We start from the raw sequence: 14,563 nt of genomic DNA on the forward strand, positions 1-14,563 counted from the left end.
TAAGTAGTCAATCAAATATTATCTTTCCTAGACTACTTTTCAAATAGGAAGGCTGTATATACACAACATTTTACCAAGTTTATTGTGTCAGAAAGCTGGGTACACTAATAATTATTTTATGAAAAAGAAAAATAAAAGTTTCATAACTGATGGTGAAACTCTAAACAAATAAACCAATGTTTTTAATAATGGCTTTTCTTTTCCTCAAATGGCTGCATATAATGGTAAGTATGAATATATTAATGAGAAGTTTACATGAGCATTTGTAAAAATGTCTGTAAAAATTAGTGGCCTCTGAAAATTTTGCTCTGTGTCCTTTTAACTCATCACTATGTAGGTAACAGCAAAATAGCAAAAACCTGTTTTTATTCCAAACACTGTTGACTTGAATATAATTATTAGAATGCTATTTTCTTGTTGCTTCCTTCCTTTATAACTAAACTAGCTAGACATATCAAACATAATTTCATAAATTAATAATGACAAAGATAGTATAACTATGATGATATAAAGGAGAAGAGTAAGACATTAAGGAGTTGAAAAGCTTAAAAAAAAAAAGTTTTTCAGTGAGAATGAAAATCTTACAGTAATGTGCATTTGAAACACTGTTTCAAATGTTTTGAAACACAGCTGTGTGATGCAGGCTCCAAGGTCTTTTCCTCTTATTTTAAAACTGTTCCAAAATTTCATGGTAAAGGCCTCATAGCTGTCCCTTTCAATCCTGCTGACTTTTGCTTTCAAATTCAAAGCACACAGAAGAAGTACAGTTTAGATCCTATCAACAGATCTAGAGGAATGTGTCATGGTCTGGTGAGTAAATGTATCAGTTTCATAAAGACAAATTATATATATGCTGTGCAATTCCAATAAACCTTACTTTAAAATAGAAGTGGCAGAAGGGGAATACTCAACTGGCAAGACATGCAAACCAGAAAATTCTCACATGCCAATATTATCTCATTAAAGCCTTGCTTAAAAATAGTTTTAACATGCTCCCTGTAAAAAATATCTTTTGTTTGCTGTCTCTGGTATTAACTAGCATTTTCAGTAGATACTAAGATGTCTTTAAACAATCATTCAACTTAAGCAGACTTGAATGATTATCTCATAATACACCATACGAACAAGCAAAAATAAAATAACGGCATTCTTCTCCTTTCTAGTAGGACATCTAAAAGTTGGGTAATGATGAATGCTTGTCCTTGCTAACCCTCTTGCAGGCCACTTCATTACTTTCTTGTAACAAGATGCACTTGTGTTGGCCCAGTGCATGGAAAGCTCTGTTCTGTAGACTGTGCCATAGTTCTCACTGACTGCCTCTGCTGAGAAGCTACACTGCCCTTTCTGTCCTAGCTAATGGGCATTACCCTCATTTCTATTACTTCCTTTGTGTGCTGCTGATGAGCTGATCAGAATGACCAGGTACACACACCTGTGTTCAGGACAGCAGTAACTTGCCAAAGAGAAGCAGGCATTGATCCTAATTCTGGCAGCTTCAGCAAAAGCCGCACCAAAAGCTGATGTTCCATTGCAGCGTGCTCAGATGCCAGGGGTTATTCAAATTGAAGCTGACAGCACAATCTTAATCCTGATTCCCTGTGCATCTGTATTGCAATCATATAGAGTGTAATTACATGATCACATACATTTGCACAAATGAATTTGATAGTATACAAATTTACTACAATGTAGATATATGTGTGCACCTTCCCACAATCAAGAGACATATCAAGGTATATTAATACTTATTTGAAATCATGCAGTTCACAATATATCTACTGACATATTGGTTACATTCTGTTGAAAGTTATTGCTAGGAGCAGCTAAAGTTATATTTATTATATCTGAGCTCTCTACTGTAGAATCACATCATTGGATCCTAAATAGGTCTTTTGTCTCTGTTATTATTAAGGAGAATTGATGGGGGGAAAGAAGCTTCAGAAGAAAGCATTTTGGGATTTAAGACTGGCTTTCAAAGTATGCCAAGAGCATGAATATTCCCTGAGGAATGTGGTTTCTACACAGCACTCAAGGACTGTCAGATGGGGCTGATTCCTCGACCCAACATGGGGAAAGTGGGTCCAAGCAGCAAAACAAGCTACTGCCAAGCCCCTGGCTTGCTCCAAGGGAGGTCAGCAGCACTGGAGGGGCTGAGACACAGCTGCAGAGCAAGGCTGCAGACCTCACAGAGACTAAAATAAGTTAAAAGGGCAAGAGATTTTTGTGCTGAACAGTCTATCTTCTCCACAGCTCTAGGGAAAAAAAAAAAAAAAAAAATCAAGCAGGTGTTGGAGGAAGAAGAATTGTCATCAGACCAGAGAAAAGCATTGTCATAGGAACATGACTGGTGCTGAATACATAGAATAGACTCCTTCAGGACTTGGATGCTTTTCATGGAAGGGAGAATAGCAGAGGGTTATTAGGTCTATGGTATGAATGATATCAAAAGTAAAATTAAATGAACTTTTCATCCCAGGATGGCACACATGGCACCCTGCAGGGTGCCTAATGAAGGCATAATCACAAAGGAATTCCTGTTCCATCCCTAAATCAACACTCACTTTTTAGCTCAGTTAAGGAACACTTTTCTGAAGGCAGTGGCTGAATCACCTTGCTTTGGTCCATGACATGGAGAGGTCTCCAAGCTCACAGACTCCATGCCCTTTGTAAGAAAGGAGTCAGATGGACTCCAGGAAGGCACTGAATGCATGCCAGCCACTAACAGGCAGGTAGTTCACTAGACTGGGTTTGACCTAGTCTGAAATAAACCTCTGCAAAACATGAATTGTGTGGAAGTCGTGCCCTCAGTACTGCAATTCCTACTGCACTGCACTGCCTGCTGATGTCAGTGTAGCATCCAGCCACCAGCACAACAGATTATAAATTAAATCAACAAGCTGGCCCTGAGAGTACTAACAGTACAACCTGTACCTTTCTGAAGGTGGTTGGAATGTATTGTCCAGAATTTTTCATTCTCTTTAGTCAAGAATGTTCTCCTTACCATAATACAACTCCCAAGTTGTACACAAATTCACACTACAGGCTGTGCACATTTCTCTAAACTAAGTTTAACCTTTCTCAGTATTAGAGATACCCTCTGTTTCATTTGCATTTTAAAAGTATAAACTAATTACATTACTTGTGCATGCATAATGGAGAAAATAAGAATATCAAACCAAAACAGTCTGGAAAGGAAAGATATTCCTTTGTTTTCCAACTTGATATGTGTTGGTACAAGTCCATGTTGTGGTTCAAAATCTCTTTGCCTTATCATTTTCTTTTTTTTTTTTATTCCTTTTTATTTTTTGGGGTTTTTTTTAAGACCATGACCTGGAGCATCCCTTTGGATTACAGAATTTGATGCACAGCCAGCCATGCATGTGCAACTGTCCCTAAGAGCCAAGCCTCAGAAAAGCTGGTGTGCCTACAATCTTGAAACAAAAATAGCTGTCAAATCAAAGCTAATTTGCCACAAAAGAAAGCACAGATCCACAGTTAGAGAATATCAAAATAGTTTCAGTTCAAAATTGCTTAAAATATAGGGACTTGATTTTATAAAAGAAAAGTGTATTTTTAATCTCTCTAATATAATTTAATAATGGATGAATTTATTTTCCTTAAGGCTAAAGGCAGGGGTAGGGTGGGGGGGAAGAACAGAGGTAATACCAATTCTTGAGAAGGAAAGAAGTTTTAAAGCCTGTCAGCAACTAAAAGAAGGGAGGGAAACACAAACAGTTGTACAGCAGACTGCTGCTATCACATGTAACACGAAAAATATGTTAGTTTAATGTTTCCTGGACCAGGGTTTCATTTTACCTTATTTTAGTGAATTAAATCATGTACTACAAAGGAATTTGGATTTGAATGAAAGGAACAAGATTGATACCAGGATGAAAAGTAATGCTGTATTAATTCAAGTTCAGACATTAAAGACAAAAATAAAATTGAATTACATAGTGTTCTAATATTTCTGGACTAGATAAAAATGTATATAAAAACCTTTATCATAGCCAAATGGAGCTGGGAGTAATGGATTTTTAATAGATACAACAAAATGGTCAACATCTACTTTCAGGTACCCAGTGAACTGCATTGAGGGAGTTGCCTCAGAAGCAGCCATTGGACAGACAGCTGTGCACAGGAGCTTCTCTGCACACATTCCTGTACTGTATCCAAAATGGTAAGCTAAGATTAACCCAAGTCACAGATAAAAAGCAGATGTTTGAAGTTGAATGGTATGGAAAAGGTAACGCTGCTAATGAAAGACTAGCTCTTTCATGACCTCAGAGTGAAGGCACAAGCCTCTTTGGCTGAAGGAACACAGGTGTAGGCAGTTTATTCCAGAGCAGAGCTCCAGAAGATGATGGAAGAGACATCACCTGGACTCTGCGTGTGATAGTGCCCTTCAGCAACAAAATTTTCGCAGCCACTGACTGTTGATTCATATGTCTTGGCTGGGTGGCAGCAAGGAAATAGCCCTACACAGCATAACCACAAGATTGCAGGTAGTTCCTTATGCTGTGGTACTTTTGCATCTCCTCAGCAGCCCAGAGCTCGCTTGCAATCCTCTTGGCTTTCTCATACAGTATAAAACCAAGATACCAACACTCTTAATGACCTGAAACAAGATCCTTCAAAGAAGAGCATATCTGGAACAATGGACCTGCACTTATTCCTGCACAAGCAGAGCTCGATACCAGTGCCCTTCAGGGACCAGGATATTCCCAGCAGTTCAGTAGAAAAGTAGTTCAAGCTCCACAAAAACAAAGGGATATAATAAATCTTAATCATTCTGTTCCAAATCCTATACATATGCCTATGAACTGTCCTCTCTGATGAAAACTTTTAATAGTATCTATGTATTGAGTTCATTTGTCTTGAAAAATCCTAAAGAAATACTTCACAGAGACTACTTTTCTGCAAAAATAAGGAGAGAAGAAACAAGAAATGCAAGGTACTGCTTACATTGCTATATGCACCAGAATGAACTTAAAATATTATGGTATAAAACCTGTATGGATCAGAATAGTGGAACAGCAAAATGTCAGCAACATTTTAAAGGTAATATAATTTGGAGTGCAGAATTCAATATGATAAAGAATGATAGTCACTGTATAATATCTGAGGCTTCCCATACATAGCAGACTTTTTTTTAAAAAAAAAAATCATGACTGCATTAATTCAGGGAAACTTTCAATATGGAATTGGGAATAGTATCTCAGTGTCCAGAATCAGCTTTTGAGTCTATTTCTACTAATCATGGTGCTGCAGCTGACCCAGTTTAAATGTATTTATATAAAGATTCCATAATTTTTGGTGATGTTGCATGTTGTGTTCTCCTAAGCCATTTAAAAATATTGCACGACAGTAAATACCTAGTGCCTAAAAATAAGGTACATCATGTGGAACGGCTCTACTGCACCGCAGAAATACAATGTAAAAGTCTTAATAAAGTTTTATTTTTACATTAAACACAAGCATGCACACTTTGTGTAATAGAACCTACACTGTATTAAGATGCATGTTTGTATATTTGACTATGTTCTATTTGTGTGTGCATACAGATCTGCAAGATTAAATTTGTGAGTAGAGGAGCGAATATTTTATTATCTGAATTTAAAAAATATCACCTGTGCCTACAAGCCTTGTCCTGACAGAGTGCTAAAGCCATGAAGCATGCAACACCACTAACTGCATTGGTAAGACTAATGCACAGTATAGAATTTATAAATTATTATAAAGTCATCATAATATGCACAAAACTGCCAGAACAATTAGGAATTTTGTTCTGGATCACCTATACCTGAGGATGCAGAAAAGGAAGAAAAAAATCTGGCCCAGTTTAGTTATTCAGTGCTCTATAAAAAGAAATGTGTTTCTAATATCTTCAGGCAGTCCATGTGCTCCAAAGTGTTATAGTTTATACCAACTGTGGATAAAACTACTATAGGTAATTAAATGTCTCTCTTTGTTTTAGAAACGAGACAACAATATGAAAATACCCTCTACCACACAACTTCCATATTTTTTATGGTGTTTCTTAGGTAATTCCTAAAGTGAGGTTTTCACTTCTGAAAAATAAACATGAGTGTAATGAAAGAAAAGAACAAAAATGAAAAATGCAGAAAAAAGAATTCTTGACTACTAAGGGAAACATGAATATTCTAATCCAGTCTTGTCTCTTACAGGAGCTCTGTAACTACGTGAAGACATTTTTCTGCAAGAGCATAACGTATATTAATTGATCATCTTAAAAATTGCTTGGTAACATTAAAAGTTGAATCAATAACTACTGAATATTTTCAATTTCATGGAAAAAACCTAAAATACCTTTAGTATAAGAACACTTTCATTTCTCAATAGAAGCAAATTAATTTAGTGCAATGACAACATTTGAAGCCAAACACAGTTATTTAGTAAAACAGAAAAAGTACTGACCAATTCCTCACAATTGACATCACTATGTACACAAATAATTAAGAAATTATTTAACCTGAATTTTAAAACAGTGAAAAATTAGTTCATATTTTGATGTAAAAAGCTATTAAATTCTATTATTTTCCATGGGTTTCCATCATTTTATTTACTTTACCTCCTGCAGAAAGAACTGAATGCTACATAATTTGGACCAATTGGGTTAACAAAAGCCAACCACAACAAAGGGATTATTTGTATTGGGCAGGGGAAAAGCCCATAAATCACTGTGATTCTCTCATGTTAATTTTGCTTTTATTCTTTCTGCCTTCTGAACGGACCCAAGACACCTCTAATGTATTATGTCCTGTGATATTAAGATTTCTCCCAAAGAGGGCTTATCACTTTGTTTATACAGCAGCAGAACCAATCTGATTGACTGGGGTTTCAGAAATTGCAATTAGAGACTCCATATAATTGCACACTATTCACATCAGGAGTTAGTAGCCATTATTACATTAGGAGCCCTTTTCCATGTACCACTCCACAGACATAGGGTCTCCCATATTGATTTGTACAACATGCTTAGTTACAAGCAGAAGAAATCTGGGGTCCCCCTTTGTAAGATATCTGAAATCATAAGTTATTTGTTAGGATAGTTGAGAAAGAGGCTGATGAATCAGTTTTCATTATTAAATTTTCCATGGAGTCCCTAACTGATGCTGTGTGTGCACACAAGCAATACACACACGTTGCATGTGGCTTCCCTTTGCAGTGAAGCCTTCTTTTGAAGGTATTGATAATTCAGAGGTGAAGGAACACTGAGCTAGCTAACAAGACTGGAGCTGGCAGAGGTGAAAGTCTAATTCATATCTGCTAATTGCAAATCAGGAACCAGCAGGAGTTGTTCCTTCAACACCTGTCAGTAATATGGAGAAAAAGAAAAATGCTCTTTCTGAAGGAAATTGATGCATGTGCAGATTCTTGCTTAGCCAGCAGTATTAGAAAATTATTTCTACTACTCAAAATTAGAAATAGTAAGGTGTTTTTAATCACAAAAAAGTTCAGCATACAAGATGAATAAGTTGCTCCAGAACTGGTTATGATGGCTTAGACTGAGCTGAATAAGGAACTGAAAGTTGGCACTGGCTCTGGGACCGGCGACTTCAGGAAACCAGAGGTGAAGGTCAGACAGCCCCCTGATTACAGGAGGCTTCACAGCCTCCCCAGGGAATCTCTCCAAGCACCTCATTTTTAACACTAGTAAGAGTGAACACCTCAAATTTTTTTGGTCTTTTTTTTGTTTGTTTGTTTTTGGTTTTGGTTTTTTTGTTGTTGTTGTTGTTTTGGTTTTGTTTTTAATGCAATTTTAGGCCTGCATCTCTTCTCCTGCTCATCATGGCTGTGGAAACAGACCACTTGCCTTTCCTTGATATGTCCTGTTATTATGTCCCATTTTCCTCTTTCTTTTTGCCATGTCTTCTCTTCTGCAGGCTGACCAACTCAAATTCTTTGATTTTTCTTAGTAAGTCTTATTTCAAGGCTTTTTCTTTCCTCTGGATACTCTCCAATCACACCACATGTTTCTGTACAAATGCCATCCAAAACATGCCTTCAGTACAGACAAAGAAAAGGCAATCCCAATCAGTAAGAGAGATACAGCTGGTGCTTCAGAATGCTGGATTCACCGCAGCTCAGCTGACCAGGAGAAAATACAGTAAAGAACTATGAATGGAAATTAAGTAAAGAGACTTCCTAAGATATCTAAAAGATACAACTACATTGTGAAAAAGAAAACAACTCAGGCAAAGAAAAGCTAGTAGGAAACAAAATTAGAAGGGAAAAAACCCTGATAATTATGACACCTGTAGAAAATAAAAGCAAAGATAAAAAAGTCAGAAATGTTGTGTAAAAACATAATGAAATATAAAATATTATAATGAAGTTGCCAACTGAAATTGGCAGAGAAAAAATTATATCCATAAAAACTAGAGAAAATAAGACATTGAAATTTATCAAAACTTAATTTAATTTGGGAACAGAAAAACTTTTAACATCAATATATAAGAAGCTTTTCTGTTCTACTTTTGGAATGAATGTTGATCTTGAGTGAAAAGTACTCTCTAGTCCACCAGCAACTAAGATGGATCTGAACTAGTATCCATGAGAAGTAAACGTTTTGAAACTAGTACTAAGTACTAAGGGTTTTTTCACATTTTTATGTGGTGTTATAAAATATTAATTAAAAAATAAAAGAACTACTGAGAGAATTTTAAAAATCCACTATTGCTCTGCTGATATTTAAGGGACACTATACAGTCAGGGAATAGCATAACATAATACACTTACTTGGTATCAATCCAGACAAAATAGTGAAAAAAAATTATACAGGATTTAACTAACAAAGATTGAAATGAAAGGGATGTAATTAATGCCAGTCAACATAGGTTTATGCAAAATAGCTCTTGTCAAACAAATCTCATTTTATTCTTTGATGAGCTTACAAAAGTTTGGGTGATAAAGATAAGTGCATGGCTGTAATATACTTAGACACCTGTAAAGCACTCAGCTTACTAGTACATTATTTATATTCTTAGTAAAGTTTATTAATATAGAATTTTCATAGAGCATACGGAAAATTGATTGAGAACTCTTGAAAACATCAATTTTAGGAAGTACTTGTTAATTAGAAATCATTAGCTGGAGAATGGAGGGGCTAGTGGTGATCCAGGCAATTGTGGACATTTTACATCTGAATTTAATGAAATTTTTACCTATGTTCCAAAATGAAATTCAAAAGAATTGTCAAGAAACTTTGAAAAAACACAAAACTAAAATAGTGGTATATAAAGATCAGTACCAGGGAGTCACACAGAATAATCTGTCTCACCAAGCTAGGCCAATTTACTGTGTTGTACCTGAATGCTCAAATGATGTTTTATGACTGATTTCTTGGGAGAAAAAAAATAAAGGGAAAAAAGAAAGAAGATTCTCCTGGAAAGAAAACAATCTGTTTCTCTAGGAAAATTTAATTTTCTCTCTAACAGTTATAGGAGACAAGCCAGATGACAGTTTGGGAGAAATCTGGGGTGATAATATAGCATGCTGGCCCCACAAACCACCTTTTTGAAAACAGTTATGCAAGTGGGTAATGTATGATGAACTTTTCCTGTTTATCCCCAAGCTGTGTTTATAAGAAATACCCAGTAGATGTAGCTTCTCACTGTTAACCCCTGCAAAGTTTTGCACTAAAGGGCTACAAAGTTACCTGCATTGCACAAGTTATAAAAACAGGGTCAAATTCACAATGACTCAGTTGCAGGTTCGTTGCCATGTCTTAATTGAATAGTTTATAGTAAAATCTAAAATACATTTATGTAATATAAATATATAATTTAAATATAAAGGCACAGAAAAACTTAGATAAGCACTTCAAAGTTGTTGATATTGGCACTAGGCCTCAACTTCACTCTGAAACTATTACACAGTAAACCTTTTTTCCTCCTCTCCTCTCCTCTCCTCTCCTCTCCTCTCCTCTCCTCTCCTCTCCTCTCCTCTCCTCTCCTCTCCTCTCCTCTCCTCTCCTCTCCTCTCCTCTCCTCTCCTCTCCTCTCCTCTCCTCTCCTCTCCTCTCCTCTCCTCTCCTCTCCTCTCCTCTCCTCTCCTCTCCTCTCCTCTCCTCTCCTCTCCTCTCCTCTCCTCTCCTCTCCTCTCCTCTCCTCTCCTCTCCTCTCCTCTCCTCTCCTCTCCTTTCTTTCTCTCTTTCTTCTATCTAGCTATCTATGAAGAAAAATCAAACAGGGCTCATGAGCAAAGTAGAGAAAATGAAAAAAAAGGGCATAAAATGCAAAGCATGGTATAGTTACCTTGTACATTCCAAACACAAACTGCAGTAGAAATTATAACAGAAAATACATATTCAATTATCAGCTACAGATTCAAAGCAACAATAAAACTGAATTCACTATATTTTCCTAGGGATAAGGAGAGCAAAAAGCTCAAATTGTTCCTTTTGAAATTTCTACTGTGTAACATTATGCAGTGCCATATAAAATTGGGTGATGAAAGCCTATAAAAAGTGCCTGAAATTCTCAATATATTTTACATCTATAAGCTTAAATAAATCCATTTTGAGGGCTCCATCATATCTACCACACATGAATTTTTTTTACAGCTACAAATGTAATACCTCTTGCTTTTGCTTCCTCACAGTATTATGGCTCCTCCATGGAAAGAAATCATTTAGTGAACAGAAGAGAAATGTAGACAAGCTCTAATTTTCTGTACAGTGGCAACTGCATTCATTATGCATTAAAGTAGCACTTTCCCTGAAAGAGTTAAATTTCTAGCTCCTATTCTCTGCAGTGCTGCATAAACACTGCACATTATTCTTACTGAGCATGCTTCATCTTTCCTGTCTCCACAGTCTTGGGCTGTCAATCACCTGTCAGTCCCCACCACATCAGCACAGTGCGCATCACCAGGCTGTCAGCACAGCAGCTGATGAGACTCTGCTAAGAGCTGTCAATCAAACTTGTTTCTCTTATCTGTTCGGGAAATATTTTGTCTCTGAGAAACAAAGAACCTGGGCAACAATGGATCAGAGTCTAGTATTTACTCTTTTACAGGGATAGAAGCCTCTTAACAGGAAATGAATGCTTTATCCACAACAAGGAAACAAAAATTCTGCTCCATTAGGCATATTTTCTTTTTTTCAATTTTGTTTAAATCCTATTTGTTTCTTGAACAAACAAATCAGGGCATAATATATAAAAGCAAATTTCATTTTGCTCTCACTGTAGAATGAACTTCATGTGTTTACTTCTTAGTTTCTGTTGACTATAATTCAATGCAGTGTAAGACAGGTAGCATCTCTGCTTTCAGGAATCTTTCCTTGCCTTTAAGCACTGGAATATGTGAGGTTTCTCTCCATCTCAGGATAGCCAAAAAAGCCAGACTAGAGAAATGCCTAGTTTACACCTTTGTTAACTTAAAATATAGCTTTATTTTCTGCAGCATTTTCTTTAAAATTTCAACATAGAATTCAGTAATATGAGTGGGGTTCATAGATAATAGCAGACCAAAAGAATAGCTGAGGGGTATAAGCAAGTAAGGGAAATATGTATTTTCAGTGGCTGTTTGAAAGACGATACTGTCTTCTTTCTGGAATGTTGTGCCAGGGAGAAAGGACTGCAGAAGATAAAGTTCTTATATCTACAGAAATCAAATACTGAAGAAAGACAAAAAGAGCTGCAAAGATGGGTGCAGCAGCTATTTCTGGTCTGACACAAAATCTCTGCATGAAAAAGTTAAGCTGGGCTTTCAAGTCACATCTATCCAAGGCAGAATATTGTTCTGCACAGATAACTAGGTCTAGGTCTAACAAATCTGGCAATCAAATTAATTAACACCGGTGGATCACGGAACTAACAAACCACTTCTCTTCCCAGGGCATAAGTAAGTATATTTATATGCTGTGCCGTGCAGGGACATTTAAAGCTAGCTCGAGTATCAGTACATGGTGTTGCCTGACGTGAAGCAAAGTAAACATAACCCAGTGACTTAAAATCCCCATTTTGAACCATATCTATTTTTCCCTCCAAATGAAAGCATCTCAGAGCTGACAGTTGAGGAGAAACATTGAGAACAGCAAAGGGAAGAAAACTGCTTTTCGCAGTTTAGAGAAAATACTTTCCTCAGTATAGAGAGGAGTGCTATAAAACATGGTAATATGAATGAAAGACCTAAAAATATTTTGTGTTCTTCATAAAGCTTCAGTTTGGGGCCACAAAAGTAAATAAGCAACTTTGTTTTCTGAGACAAAAACAAAATGAAGGTGAGTTCACAACCTTTACAATCTCTTGGACAAAACTGTATATTAGAAGTTAAAAGGGGAGGCAAATAAAAGACATTTTTTTTAAAAAAATAATTCTATCACTTACACAAACACTGATTTACAGACCTGCTCTGAACATTTGCATTGGCTGTGGAATTGGACTGTTCAGGTAAGAGCAGAAGGCAGAGACAGCTGGGAAACAGGCTATGAAATGAAACTCAAAGAAAGGAAAAGTTTAAAACAACCACAGGAAAAAAGTCCCCAAAAGGAATTTGGGAACTGCACTCAATATTAGCTCCCAGCAGCCTTCCACAACATTCTTGAGGGGCTCTGAAGAAGGAATCTGGGGAAAAACAGCATGCTTCTTCACATCTCTGATGGCTTAACACAAGTTCTGGATAGCCCCAGAGAAAAAGGAGGGAAATGGACTGGGAATTGCCATAACCCACAGAAAAATGAGGCCATGGACAGCAAAAAAGTTTCTGTCCTTTCCACACACACACACATATAAGGTTTTTTTTTTTTTAATTTGTTTGTTCCAAAAGAGAATATTTTAGTTCTCAGAAGAGGGAAACCATTGCCCAAAGGAAAAAATAAGGTGGTGGCCACAACCAATGTCAGAGATGTAAGCAAAGCTGTCACAGGCTGAAGCAAGACAAAGGCAGGCAATTTTGACCTGAATCCTAGAGCAAAGGCAAGAGGTCAGCATCTTTCATCACTTTCAACTTTATAAACAACTTCTCAAAGGATGCCTTTTTCTCTTTTCCTGGGCCTTATCTTGGTTCCCTCCATTACTGTCTGTGCCTGCACTAGTAAGAACAATTTGTCCTTTCTTTTTCCTCTCTGCCAGTTCCAATGTGTTTAATGCCCTCTCCATCCTAAAGAACATACACACTAGGCAAGGAGGCAGGTGTCTTGTTGGAGACAGCACAGATGAGGAAAAGGGCACTTCTGTTTCACTGCTTTCAGAACTCCATCTTTGGGGCTGCAACCACACGCCACACTCACAGGAGCCACAGCCCCTGGTCAGCAATTTCACCTGCTTGGAATAGAGGGACTGGGTGTTGTTATGGTTTTTGGGAGATGCCAAGAGCATCCATAAGAGAATAGCAGAGCATGAGAATGGTTTGGGCAAGCAAAACAGAAACCTGTAAGGGGAGCAAACTTCTCTGTTCTCAACTCCTGGCCATGGTTTTGGACACAAAGTTCCCAGCTAGGAAGAGAGGGCTAGTCTTAACATGCAACCTCCACTCTGCAGCCACCACATGCAATGCCAAAGGTGTCCTCAAGCAGGAACTTGGACAGCACAGAGGCCTAAAGACTGCTTTCAAAGCCTTCTCAGAAGGCAATGGAAGTCTCAAACTGGAACAGTCACAAGCATGCTCTTCAGAGTTTCACTGAGTTGGAATTCTGCTCATGTCAAAAATCATCATTAATAATATAGCTCTGTATTACATAAATATTAACTAACAAAGGAAAGGAAATATGAATTAACAGCAAAGAGCCTTTAATGTGGAGCTTCAATTCCAGCTGCTGAGAATAAACCAAAAGCAGCAACAGTTTGTGCAGAGGTCAGAAATTAAAACCAAAGGAAAAATTCTGTGTACTACTCACTTTTTAAGGCATGACTATAGTAACTTGATCTCTCAATCATTCTCACCAGCAATAATGCTAAGAATCACAGTATTACCCCATGCCAAACTGTCCCAGTTACAGATAATACAACCATTATCAAGCATTTGTGACAACGGGAGTATTTTACACATTGACAAATTCTTTCATATGCAGCGCTGTTTTCCAGAATCACAACTCCCTCTGATCTAACTGGACATTAATTGCTTTTTTACTGATGTATCTGTGCCTTCTGGACTGATAACACAACTAGCAAATCTGATATCTGACAAGTTGACTCAACCTAATCAGGACAGATCAGCTGTTACCAACGTTGCTATAGGCTGTAATTTGAGGACCTTTAGAGAGTTATCACTTGCTTTGAAAGGCAAGAAACTGTAATTCTGTCAACACTAATCCCAGAAACATGCATTCAAAGAGGCTGTTATTTTTTCTCCAGAAGAAGGTAACACTTGTCAAATAAATACCTGAGATAATTGATAATAGGAATTAGAAGTATGTGAGTGATACACTGACAATCAGTCACTCTCATGAAAAAGAAGAACCTCGCAAGATTCAGAACATTAAGTGGAGAGCACAATCTGTCACCATGAATCAGGGGTCACTCTGAATGGAGTCAAACAATTGGCAATGCAGTTTTACAATGTTTACTTCTCTCTCTATTGCTTGGTGCCAAAGCTG

The 14,563-nt window shown here is 37.1% G+C and overlaps 1 protein-coding gene across 19 annotated transcripts in view; it reads right to left on the bottom strand.

Moving 5' to 3' along the window:
* The window catches only part of LDB2 (LIM domain binding 2), a 389,815-nt gene that overhangs the window by 125,102 nt on the left and 250,150 nt on the right, over nucleotides 1-14,563 (bottom strand). The gene's annotated exons all lie outside the window — the stretch shown is intronic.

The sequence above is a fragment of the Cyanistes caeruleus genome, chromosome 5, assembly GCF_971803275.1.
Source record: "Cyanistes caeruleus chromosome 5, bCyaCae1.hap1.1, whole genome shotgun sequence".
NCBI classification, from domain to species: domain Eukaryota; kingdom Metazoa; phylum Chordata; class Aves; order Passeriformes; family Paridae; genus Cyanistes; species Cyanistes caeruleus.